This window comes from Magnolia sinica, chromosome 7, assembly GCF_029962835.1.
Source record: "Magnolia sinica isolate HGM2019 chromosome 7, MsV1, whole genome shotgun sequence".
Lineage (NCBI taxonomy): Eukaryota > Viridiplantae > Streptophyta > Magnoliopsida > Magnoliales > Magnoliaceae > Magnolia > Magnolia sinica.
The window spans coordinates 82,960,440-82,973,286 of NC_080579.1; the positions used below are offsets into that span (position 1 = coordinate 82,960,440).

General features: G+C 39.6%; 1 pseudogene; it reads right to left on the reverse strand.

Moving 5' to 3' along the window:
* Nucleotides 1-542: 542 nt before the first annotated feature.
* Nucleotides 543-661, reverse strand: LOC131252193 (5S ribosomal RNA; annotated as a pseudogene).
* Between the last annotated feature and the right edge of the window lie 12,186 nt (nt 662-12,847).

Below are 12,847 nucleotides of genomic sequence, written 5' to 3' on the forward strand. Positions count from 1 at the left end.
GAAATTTTGGGATGAACGACCCTAACCCATTGGTTGACCTTACACATGGCCAGTTTTGACTATCCTTGGTTGTTTTCTGTCATAATTTTTAAAATTGTTTCACTGCTTCACATCTGAGACAGTCTTCTTTGGGTGACAAGTTTGGTATTCTCAAATGGTGTTATGACCATGTATGTTACCTTGTCTCTTCGGCGCATGGAATGCTTTTGCTAAATGCTACTGTTGAATATTATCATCGCATTTTTTACATAGTTTATTTTCCTTGACTAATGACTCATTACTAGAATAACCCTGTCCTCTAGTGTTTTTGTCGACTTTAGTTCTCTTATCGGCATAATTTGGTCGATGACCATGTTTCTCCTTTACCGATGCACGATCTATTTTTCATCTTGGGGCATCTAGTTTTCATCTTGGGGCATCTATGTTTTTCATATTCGTGGTGACTGTGTTGATTCCCATGGATGGAAGAATGGGTTGGTGTTGACCAACATAATCTCATGCTCTCTTTCTGGAAATTTTTTTTTTTTAATCTAAAAAGGGAAGGGGTGCAACACGAGGACTCCTTAGGAGGTCACCCATCCTAGTACTACTCTCGCTCAAGCATGCTTACTTGCAGAGTTCTGATGGGATCCGGTTCATTAGTGCTTGTATAATCGCACCCCTCTCTTTTTCTGAAAATTTGAGCATTCCAGAATCTATGTTGTTCTAGATCACGTTCCTAAAAAGCAATACAATCTTGTTGAATAAGAGCGTGAGCCATGCCATTTACATTATTCTATTTTCTTCAATTCTTCGGATAAAGGAACTCTTTGCTTTGGCAGAAGTTTTATGAGTTTGGTGGCTAATAAAAGATCAAATATCTCATCATTTTTAATAATATAAAAGGAATATTGCATATTTTGTTCTGTAATTCCTTAACTGGATTGGAGCCTTGATGAGATGACTCATCATCCACCTTCACTAGGGTCGTATAAATGAATGGTTTGTTAAGATTTATTTCAGTGAAAGCTATTTCATAGTTTGGATCACGATAATAAGTTCTCGATGATGAATTTTTCTTTTAGTTCTCTTCTTATAGAAGCTATTCATATCCGATCGCTCTATCTAATAAATTGACCAAAATTTCAAAGTCTATTCCTTCAAACTTTTTTTGAATTTCAATATCCACTCCTTCAATAACCACTTTAACGAACTGAAATTCTAGAAGAAAGACTCGACATTTGTTTTTTGCCTTTTTAAATCAATTTATGTATATCTTAGTCGATTCACCTAGTAGCTATTGAATGTGACATAAATTAGCCAAAGAAAATTCAGGTTCAGTCCGGTAGAATTGTGCATGAAATATTTCTTCCATATCTCTCCAAGACTGAACTGAATTCATTAAAAAATTAATGTACCATGTAAATATTGTGTTAGTCAACAAATTTGTGAACCAATTCAATTTCACATATTCTTTGGTAAAAAACTCACCGCATTATGCAATGAAATGTTCAATGTGTTCTGCTGTGGACTGACTTGCATCTCTAAAGAATAATGAAAACTCTAAAAATTTTGTACCTCTCAGTAGCTCAATAAGCCGATCGACCCAATCTGGGTATGGCTTACGATAAACAGGATGGTTAGTGCAACAACAATGGCATTGGCTGGTCACCTGGTTTATCAAATTGATCAATTCTTCCCAGCCTACTGGAGGGAGTCCGGGATTAATCATTGGAGGCAATTGTATGCCCTTGGGAGGTTGCACTACTAGAACCTATTGAAATTGTGTAAATTATCTAGCATGGCACATGCGAAAGCTTAACAAATCTTAAAATTATGAGCAAGTACTTTAAAATTCTTTTCTTAACTAATTTACCAATTCAAACTAATAAGTCAATTAACACTCAGGCTTCCAAACCAAAATGAGTCTAATCACATAAACTACAATATGTGCAACAATTAAGCAACTAGTTTATAAAGCAAGATAGTGATCTTGTGTGTGAGATTTGCTAACTATTCAACACCTAAGATACATCTAATTATGCATTCATATAATTCAAGGAATTAAGCCCACAAGCATATATAGAAATGTACGCAAATAATAATCCCAAACAAAAGCATGTATAATGGTTCAGCTATTTATCTACTCTATTCCCAGCAGACACACTCTCATTGAGTGTACCAAAATTTCACTATCGGAGGTTTTAAATTAAGTTCACCTATAACATTTACAAGGGTACAGTCCCATTGGAGGCCTACACAAGGACTTGACGCACATACGCTCCTATGTCAGATGAACACATTTTCACCCATGTCAATGGCTCCCATAAGATACTTTAGTTGATTTTTTATTGGCTAACCAACAACCACTAGCGGTCCTAATCTAAGGTTCTATGTACACTCCCATCGAAGGCTTTCTTAAAGACTAACACGTACACACCCGTGTCTGGTAATGTGGTCCTAATCCAAGGCCCTACGAATACTCCCGCTGGAGGATCCTCATGGAGACTAACACGTACGCACTCGTGTCTGGTGAATTTGAAAATACACAAGAGCCTAGATCTTATACAAGAACCTATTTGAGTTTAGGTCACAAAATGTACAGTCAATCCTACACAATGAAATAGTATGAAATAGACTCTAATAAATAACAACTGTACTTGTAAGATTTAGCCCATTTTGTAGTGCCTTGTTGAGATATTCAATGCTCTCTCATGCTTGAATCAACTTCTTAATTGCTCTCCCGATCGTTAATGCTGATGGTTCAACTCTACGATCAAGCACCTTGCATGCGATGCTCCGATGAGATGACTGAGGTAATGGGAGTTGGGTTAAATCTCATATAACTAATGATATTAGTTGATTCCTAGTAGTGATTCACTTAAATGGGTGTTCTAGAAGATTTAGATAAGAATATGCCTATAGGTTTGTGTCTAATCTCTAGAACAAGCGAGAGAACATGAACCTTCATAATCAAGCTTGGAATGTTAATTAGATTGGTTAATCAGAAGAATGATATTATGAATATATTTGGTTTGGAGTCTAGGATGAAGAATATGAATGGGAAATCACACAGGCTTTACTTGCACAAAAACCTATCGTTTTCCCCAAGAACCGAACGCCCATTTTATAAAAATAATGTTGCAACGGCTAGTTAATGGTTCTTTCAATAGGATCGAAATGTCATTCGATATGATCGAGCTATCATTTGATCCCATTAAGAAACTCCAAAAATTTTTTATTTACTTGCTGGACTTTGATTCCATCAAGACCCACTAAAAAATTACTATTTTGGGTAGTGTGATTTACAACATTTTTGCATCTCTTATAACGTAACTTATCATCTTCTAAATGAGCTCCCAAGACTGAGGGATGATCAAACAAAGGTTTACCTATTTAAGAATGTATCATGTATAGGCTATGTTGTTTTGAGTCTAACGATAAGGTCACCAAGGCACCTCATGATTTACCTAATATTCACTCCTTGATGCTTCATGTCTTCATGTGTTTTTGGTCTTTAACTTTCAAGGACTCAACTGACTTACTGACACAGACTCACGTGATTGACAAATAGGTGCACAAATAAGTGCACTAACACTTGCCCCCAAGTGCTTCATTATTCGGCATGAATGACATATAGCGAGTAAGTCATGGTTTATATCATTTTTATTTGGACCGTTGAATTGGCCGTTTCTTCCATTCCTCCTAATGCTTACCTGATGTGACATATTTCAGCCTACCATATTTGGGTCTAGCTGAATATTACGTGTACATATAATCGGCAACTTTGGGGGTACATTGTTGAATCTAGGTGCTTCCTGATTATACTGATGGTAATCGAATAACTTGTCATTAAGGAATGTTACAAGCATGTTTATAGCTTCAGTTTGAGCCCTAAAGTATTTGGCTTGCACCCTTAATCAATTAGTTCTCATAAGCTAACATTAACACTTCCTAAAACTCCATTAAAATCCATGGAGTTGCTTTGGGGTGATGATTCTACCGTTGGAACGACTAGAAGTGGATGGTTAAGGATCTATTGTTCGGTCTGCATTGGAAATGCTTCAAGGACCTGATTAAGATCATGATCTTCAATATTTTCACTAACTCGAGTAAATTGCTTACTTATGTTGTTAAACATTTCAATTAACAACTGCACTTCTGTCCCATCGGGCTTGCCATTGATTTCGAATTCGGTCACACAGAAAACGTGTGTGGATTGTAGGCATGCCAGATCTGATTGAGCCTGTTTCAAACCCTGACTACCGACCCCTGACTTTAAGATAGATTGAGGTTTGGTCGTATGCTTAATCATTCGTCTATTCAGCCAATCATGTGCACTCGTTACTCAGGTAATTGATGGAGGTTGGGCCTCTTCCTCTAATGAGCTCTTTTTTGCCTTAAAAATTTAAAGACTTTCAAAAGTGCAATAATCGTATGGTTGAAACGGAAAAGATTGGAGAGACGTGGGTGCGGAGAGAGACATATGACTTGCCACCATAACGGGATCACTGGCCTAACTGAAAGTAGCATGATGCTTTTGAGAGCAACATACTGATGATTGAGCCAAAGGCAATGTCAGGGATTACAACTACGGTCCGCCCAGCGTATGAGTATAGGTGGACAGATTCCTAAGCTAATGTCTTCCTTTACATCCGACACGCATATACAAAAAAAAGAGAATTACAACAACTAGTTACAACTGAGAGTCGGTCGGTCTGCTGGTGTCGAGTAGTGGAAAACTGAACTTATACATACAACGTTGTGTTGGATTTGTAGCTGGATTTTGGATTTGGAGAAAGAGGGTGCCGTACTTTGGATTTGCTTCTACTATTTATGGCCATTAAGGAACGATGAAGGAACAACTATCTGTCCAGATGTCGCTTTCACGTGTAACCAGTTAAGAAATAACAATTATAATCATTGATAATGATATTATTCTTATTAGACGCTCAAAATGTGCTCCAGGCTTACGTGTGTGGAATGGAAAAGATGATATTTCCTTCAAACTCCTGCGCATGCTTCTCAGATATTCTCTATTCCACATGGCTAAATGTGCACCATTTATTTAGTCTCTAGTGATTTTGGTACAAATAATGAGTTATGAGTAAATAGACGGTTCAGGTCCATCGATCTGGATTGTCCAACATCGAGAAGCATTTACAGCGCTTTGTGGGTACCGGAGCATTTCTTTTTATCCTAATCAATTGAATTAGTACCACACACGAATCGTGAGAAAAAGGTCGAAATTGGGCGGGAGAAAACAAATGATTAAGATCGATCCGCTGAATTCCATGTTCGGTGGGGTCATTCTGGCACTTATGTTGGCCACTCTGCTACTGGACGCTGCTCTGTGGGCCTTACCATGATGCGTGTATTTTATCCACGCCATCCATCCATTTTTTCATATCATTTAAGTGTATGAGTCTAAAAATGATGCAAATATAAATCCTAGGTGGACCACACCATAGGAAACAGTGGTGATTGATCGCCTACCGTTAAAAACTTCTTGGAGCCACAAATTTTTGGACACGCTGGTGTTTGTGTTTTCCCTTCATCCAGGTATATGTGACCTAATCAATAGGTTGGATGGAAAATAAAAATTAATGTGGGCCCTACGAAGTTTTTAATGGTGGGCGTTCACTCCATTGTTTTCATGTGGTGTGGTCCACCTGAGATTTCGATCATCCCCTTTTTCGGATCCATGTCCTAAAATGAGCTTTCAAAATGGATGGACGGCGTGGATAAAATACTTACAACATGATAAGGCCCACATAGCACCGTCCAACAGCCAGTCTCTACTCGCTCGTCGGTATGCGATCCGCGTTCTTTTCACGTGTGAGTTTTCGAATCTAGAAGGCAGAAGCACACGCAAAAATATACTTCCCCTCGAAGTCATGACTCGGCAACTACAGTGATAGTTTGTCATCATTTTTCAGGTTTTATCGAACAACAGCTACAGGAAAAATGTTCAACGGTCTAAATTCAATTACGAAAATTAGATGGTCACGATCATTCGATCCATGTAAATTTTTCGGGCCAAGCTCCACTCACAGTAGATTTTTAGTTTCTCAAAATCCAAACTTTTATACACGTAGACACCATAACTTAAAATTTCGATATAAAACAATCACCATAACTTACGTTTGGAAAAGAGGATATTCAACGGTCGCGTCAACCAGAGGCATCCATCGCCACGTGGCGCATTTCGGCTGCTTCACGTTTACGGCTGCCGGCTGCCAACCATAACCGTTGAACCTGATCCATTCACACACGCCAAAACATTGTTCAGGGATTCCCGTTATACCCTCATTGGCTATTCAAAATATCAAAAAAAATGCCCTTACACAATCATTTTTACCAAAATTAGTTTGTTACTCGACTCGGCTCCATGTCCAACCGGGTCGGGTTGACCCGAAGACTCAACCGAGTCTTTCGTTGACTGGCTCATAATCAAATAAAAACATATACTGGTTATAACTACTTAAAAATGATCTAAAGTAGATAAAATTACTTTCATGGTGGGGCTGGTAAGGTGCATGGGCTCTTTTGACAGGACTTAGAATGCTTTCATGATGCTCCATGGGCTGCACTAGGATGTATTTGTTTCCAATTTATTATAGGACATTAGCTTAAAAATGAGGAAGATTCAAAATTTAAATTAACCACTGACTATAGTAATTGAATTCACAACATTACAAACTTTCCAGGGCCCACTGTAATGTTTATATGCTATTTGACTTGTTGATTAGGTCACATGGACCTGAATGAAGAGAAAATGCAAATTTAAGCTTCATCAAAATAAATTTGTAGCCCTTAAGAATTTTTTAATGGTATGAGTTCAATAACTATTGTTTCCTCTATAACATGGTCCACATGAGATTTTAATCTACCTCACTTATGGGCTCATACCTTAAAATGATCTGAAAAAAATGAATGAACAACATTGATAAAACACATACATTATCGTGGGGTGCATAGAGCAGTACGGCTGTACACGAGTCGAATTGAGTCGAGCTTGACATAGCTTGACTCGGCTTGCCACTAGCTGACCCTAGCTCGAACTTGACTCAGCTTGGTCCTCGAGCTTGACTGGGCAACTTGGCTCAGCTCGGGCCAGTTCGAGCCAAGATTGAGCCTCTGCGGCATTTTCTTAAACACATGGAGTGCACCTTCAATTTCTAACAAAATGTAAAGCGGCAACATCGGTTTACAAATATTTCATCAAACACTCAGTAGATAATATAAAAATTAAGATGCAAAGGAATTTGTTTCATATCGATACCTTCCTCACCACCAACCAATACTTCATTGATTCATTTCATCAAATACTTGCTAAGGAGCATCAATATCAAAATAACCGAGTCACCAAACTGGCTCAATCCAAGTTTGATTCGAGTTCAATCCGAGTCGAGTTGAGCTCGGGTAAGCTCGAACGTGACTCGAAAGTTTTTCGCGCTCAAGAAATCAGCTCGACTCAACTCGAACTCAGTTTCGAATTGAGCTTTTTCGAGTTGAGTTGAACGAGATAACCGAGCTAACTTGGTTCGTATAAACCCTTATAGAGCATCATCTGAATAGCTACAACATTTGTATGCAATCCGTCTCCCTTTTTAACCAAAAAAAAAAGTCGACAAGTTAACTGGCTAAGTTTATTTTCTTGCATTGTATTGGTCCACATCATCATTAACACTATATCAACACTGCTACGTTAAATCGCATCTCATATTGCAACAAATAAGAAATTCAATTTCAGTCATAACGAGTGATGTTGAGTCAACCAAGTTTTTGAGTACAGCTAGTGATGTTGAGTCAACCGACTCATCCAAACCAAGTCATGATCAGGAGTGAGTTTACTAGACTGGTCAAGCCTGGTTAACTCAGGATGTGTTTCAAGTCGACCCCCGAGATTTAGAAGTTTGGTTGTACCATGCTAGGAAAATTAATCTAAGCAAGTTATATATAACTTCACTATCTGTAGATGAATTTAGAACAATAAAAAATCAAAAACTTTAATGTGTTATATTTTGTTTTAAAATAATATTAAAATTTGAATTTTCAAATTTTCAGTGATTTCCCTCCACATTTGAAAAGTTTTGGTACTTTTGTATTGTAGGTTTTGTCCTACATCAGATATGACAAAGTAAACTATCTTGTATATAAGATGGTCTTTTTACCTAGGGCTTGAGCCCCTTTCAGAGGGCATGTGAATTTGGTCTTATGGGGGGACTATGCCACAATAGCTCTAATCTATGTCATTGACCACACACGCGCGCGCCGAGCCGAGCCGAGCCGAGCCGTGCCGTGTTGTGCCGAGCCAAGCCCAGTCTGAGTCTGTGTGCGTGTGGGCGTGCACATGCACATGCGCGACGCGACGGGCTAGGCACCGGCACGGGCGTGGACGCAGGCGCGGGTGAGTGTGGGTGTATGTGTATGTATACTCGCGGGACTTTATTTGCGAGAGTGTACTCGCACTTGCGCCTTTTCGTTCTAAACCAGAGAGATGTATCCCTTCCGGTTGGTCGCACCTAAACCCAACGGACCTAAACTTTTGTAAAGTGTGTTTATACACCACTTCAGAGTCTATATAAAGACTACCGATTCCAGTTTTAAATATATGAAATTATTATCTCTCTTATAAAACTCTCTCTGATACGGTTTTAAGAATTTTACTAAGTTCATCGCTGAGTCAACTCAGCATTTTCGGATTAAATTGCAAGTGATTCGAGCCCGTGTACAATGAGTGCACCGCTGGGACCAGGTCATAGTCGTTGTATCCTAGAGGTCGATTACTCTGGAAACTTGTTGCATTTGGGACGCTGTCTAAGGAGAGAAAATTCGATTTTAACCCGAGTGACTTAGTCACGCCTCGACTTAATTCAATAAGTTCTTCTTTCTCAAAATTTTATTTTATTTTATTTTATTTTTTATTTTTTCTTGATTTTAATAGTCTATTTAATTCAACCAAATATTCCAACATAATGGATGCCTTTCATCACTAAAATCAGAAGTTTGGATAATCTCTGTAGCGTGTTTAAGGGATAAGAGATATTTTATTATATGAAAAGGAATATAAGCGGTTCTAACAGTAGGTAGAGCAATACAGGTTGGCTCTGACGGATGCAAAACGAACACTATCAAAAGTGTGTCACTGCAAAGCACACTATCACCGTACACGTGGCGCAAACTTACAAGATTTGAAGCATTTATTTATTGAGCCCTAGTAGAGCATGCCACACAAGATAAAATCTACGGTTCAGATGATTGACGAGTTGTATATGATGAGTGTCAGCAGATCCGTGGAACTTAACCCCTGACCATCCATTTGTAATTCACGTAGGGACCAAATAACGAACGATCCGGATGGCAACTAAATAGCATGACTGGGTACGTTTATTACTGAAGAGCGTTCCAGTAAATGGCTAACATCTGACTTTGAATTTTGAAATATCAAGATCAAAACCGTTAAAATCGCAATTTTTTAGGCTCGCATTTATTTGAACTTACGGTAATTACCCTACATTCGAATTGTGTGGGGCCCACCCATGATGTAATGTGGAATCCCGACCGTGAATCTGGTGTTCCTTATGTTCACCGTGCGTCCCAAGAATCATCCTTGTGGAAAACTCAAGTGGACAGCAATGTATTATCATGCCTAACGTGGTGTGGCCCATCTGAGGTTTTGAATGGCGTAAGCTTTGGTAAGTCCTTTCATTCCAGTGGGGTGCACCTGATGAACTGGTTGGATGGAATATAAACACTTGCTGTACCCCAGATTTCATCTGGAAATTTCTATTGTAAGTGTGTAATGGATGGGTTGGATGGTACTCAAACACAACGATTGGCCCATGCAGCCCGGAGATCATACCAATGGATGTGATCATATTCAATTAAAAACAAACAAAAATTAACGGTCGTTCTTGTCAGCTTAGAATAATGACGGCTCAAAATTGGCATCTGTGGGTGATATTGACCACCCAGTCAATGGACAGTCCCCGTTGAATAAAGGTGGACCGTTGTCCAGTCAATGGACCGTTAAACGGCTAAGACTGAGAGAAAAAAGAAAAGAAAAGAAAATTAACAGATTTCATGGCTAGGATCTTCATAAACACACAGGAGGCATCCCCATACACGGCCAAGATCTGGCATCAAGTCTAGATTACGTAATTATGAGGCCCACATGCATGGATTAATCAGTCCTTAAAAGTCCATCCTGATTAGTCTACATAGCCAGATGTACGGTAGTGATGTGCCTTAAGCTTACCAGGAATCGTACAATGCTGAAGCCGAATGTTGTTACGTAATTGGGGCTTTCTCTGATTCAGTGATCTAATCGGTGGTTCCTGTGATGGCCCACCACGAGTCACCGGCCAAGCGGGTTTATCAGATCCGACTTGGGCGAGTCCCCACTCGATTCAGGCCCTTGCGACATCCGTTCTGTTCATCAGTTTCTCCAACTCATGCTAGGATTTGATCCAAAAATTGAGGCAGATCCAAAAATCAGGTGGGCCACACCATAAGAAACAGTGTAAATGAATGCTTAGACCATAGAAGTATCGAGTAAGGCTGATATTTGTGCTTTCCCTTCATCTCGGTGGGAATTACCTTATAAACGGGTCGGATGGCATATAAACATTACAGTTGATTCCAATAAGCGTTCAATCCCTCTGGTACTTGTGTGGCCCACACGAGTTTTCATAGAAAGACCACTGACGAGAAGGAAACGGATTGGCTACTCCCCCTGCCACCAGCTTCTTGGCTGGTGGTCGGTGCTCTGTGGGCCTCATCATGATGTTTGTGTTTCATCCATTTCGTTCATCTATTTTTACATATCATTTTATGGCTTGATCCCAAAAATGAAAAGGTTATAAATCTCATGTCGACAACACCACATGAAAACAATAGTGACTGGATATCCACCATTAAAATCCTCCTAAGGCCCACTATACTGTTTATTTGACATCCAATCTGATGATTAGATCATACAGGCGCAGATGAAGAGAAACAAACAAAGAACAGCTCGATTCAAAACTTTCATGGCCCCCAAAATGTTTTTAATGGTCTACCCACATTCAACACTGTTTCCTGTAATGTGGTCCACTTGATATTTGGATATACCTCATTTTTATACTCGTTCGTAAAAGGATATATAAAAATAGATGGATGGCATGGATGAAACACATACATCATGGTGGGGCCCACATAGCACCGACCATCAGCCATAGGCTGGTGTCAGGGGGAGTAGCCAATCCGTTTCCGACGAGAGATGATAGTGATTGGGTTAGGATCAGATTGGATAAGCCTGGAAATAGGGTCCGCGTTTTCCCTGAAATTCAGCACTACTCCGCGTTCAAGGATGGGAAGGACGTCCACGCATTTCTAGAATAACGAGTCAATTGACTCCTTTAGAGTATGAGCTTATCCATGTAAGTGCTCCGCGTCGGTCCAGTTTGAGTGTGATTACTGGCACGCTACCTTGGAATTGACCGAACCAGCCTTCCATTCAAATTTATGGGGTCCACCGTGATCTATATGTTTTATCCATGCTGTCCATTTATTTTAACGGATCATCCATTTATTTTAACGGATCATTTTAGGACATGAGTCCAAAAAGAAATCAAATCGAAGGCTCATGTGGACCACAAGTGGACCACAACACATGAAGAAGTATGACTTGTTAGGATATTATTGTTAAAAACTTCCCGGGTCCACATCAGTTTTGCATCAAGCTGATATTTATGTTTTCTCTTATACATGTCATAAGCTTATGACCACGTTGGATCGAAGTTAAATATTACGGTGGGTTGTAGGAAGTTTTGAATGATAAGCGTTCAATCGCGGCTGCTTCGTATGGTGTGGCCCACTTAAGCCTTCTATCTACCTTGTATTTTTGGTTCATGCCCTGGAAACAATCTAGGATGAAAAACGCTATGTCACGGTGCGGTAGTATCAATCCAAGTCCCTATGCTCGACCTTATAAGCGGTATGGATGGTATATAAACATCACAGTGGACCTAAGGAGGTTTCCACGGTAGAAATTTCCCTACTTTCTTTTTCAATATGCAGTCCACTTGAGTTTTGGATCTGTCTCATTTTTTTGACACAAGCCCTAACAAGATCCGGGAAAATAGATGAACGGTGTGGATTTCTGACAAAAATTACGCTGGGCCACACCTAGCTTCTGAGGGTGGTGGAAAAGGTATAAGAGGCAATTCGCGTCCTTACTGTATGACCCATCTAAAAATGGACCGTGAGTTTGACGATTCAGCATAAGCTACATGCGTGCCAAGTGTACACTTGTTTGGTCCATGAGAACTGATCACCTGCAGTCAAGGTACCACAATTAATGGTACCATGCCATCGTACCGGCCAACATGCATATGTAATTTATGTAGGTCATCAGTACAATGAAAATGGTGGGCCCGACAAAGATGATTAACTATAATAAAATCATGCAGGTGCTCTGATTAGGTGGGCTGCACCATTGGAATCAATGGATAACCTACAGTCTGACTCAACATACAGGTGTGTCCCACTTACTGACCCAATCAATCTGATTTTAGAATATGATAATCATCATGGTGGGGTCTATCACTCCAATGCTACTGATTTACCAAAAGAGTTTCATGCTCTCTGGAAAGATGGAAGAGTACCAAAAATTGTGGTACCCTTGCATGTACCAAATACTCCTCTTCTTCTCTAATATGGCATAATTGTAATTGAAAGTCGACACAGGGGCAATTCCGTACCCATTCTTCGCAACGGTTCAAAAGAGCCGTCTGAAATGAATCCAAGCAAGAGACGTTTCCCACCTCTTCACGGACATCGTGATTTCTCTCTCGTATATATACATAGAAGACTTTCAAAG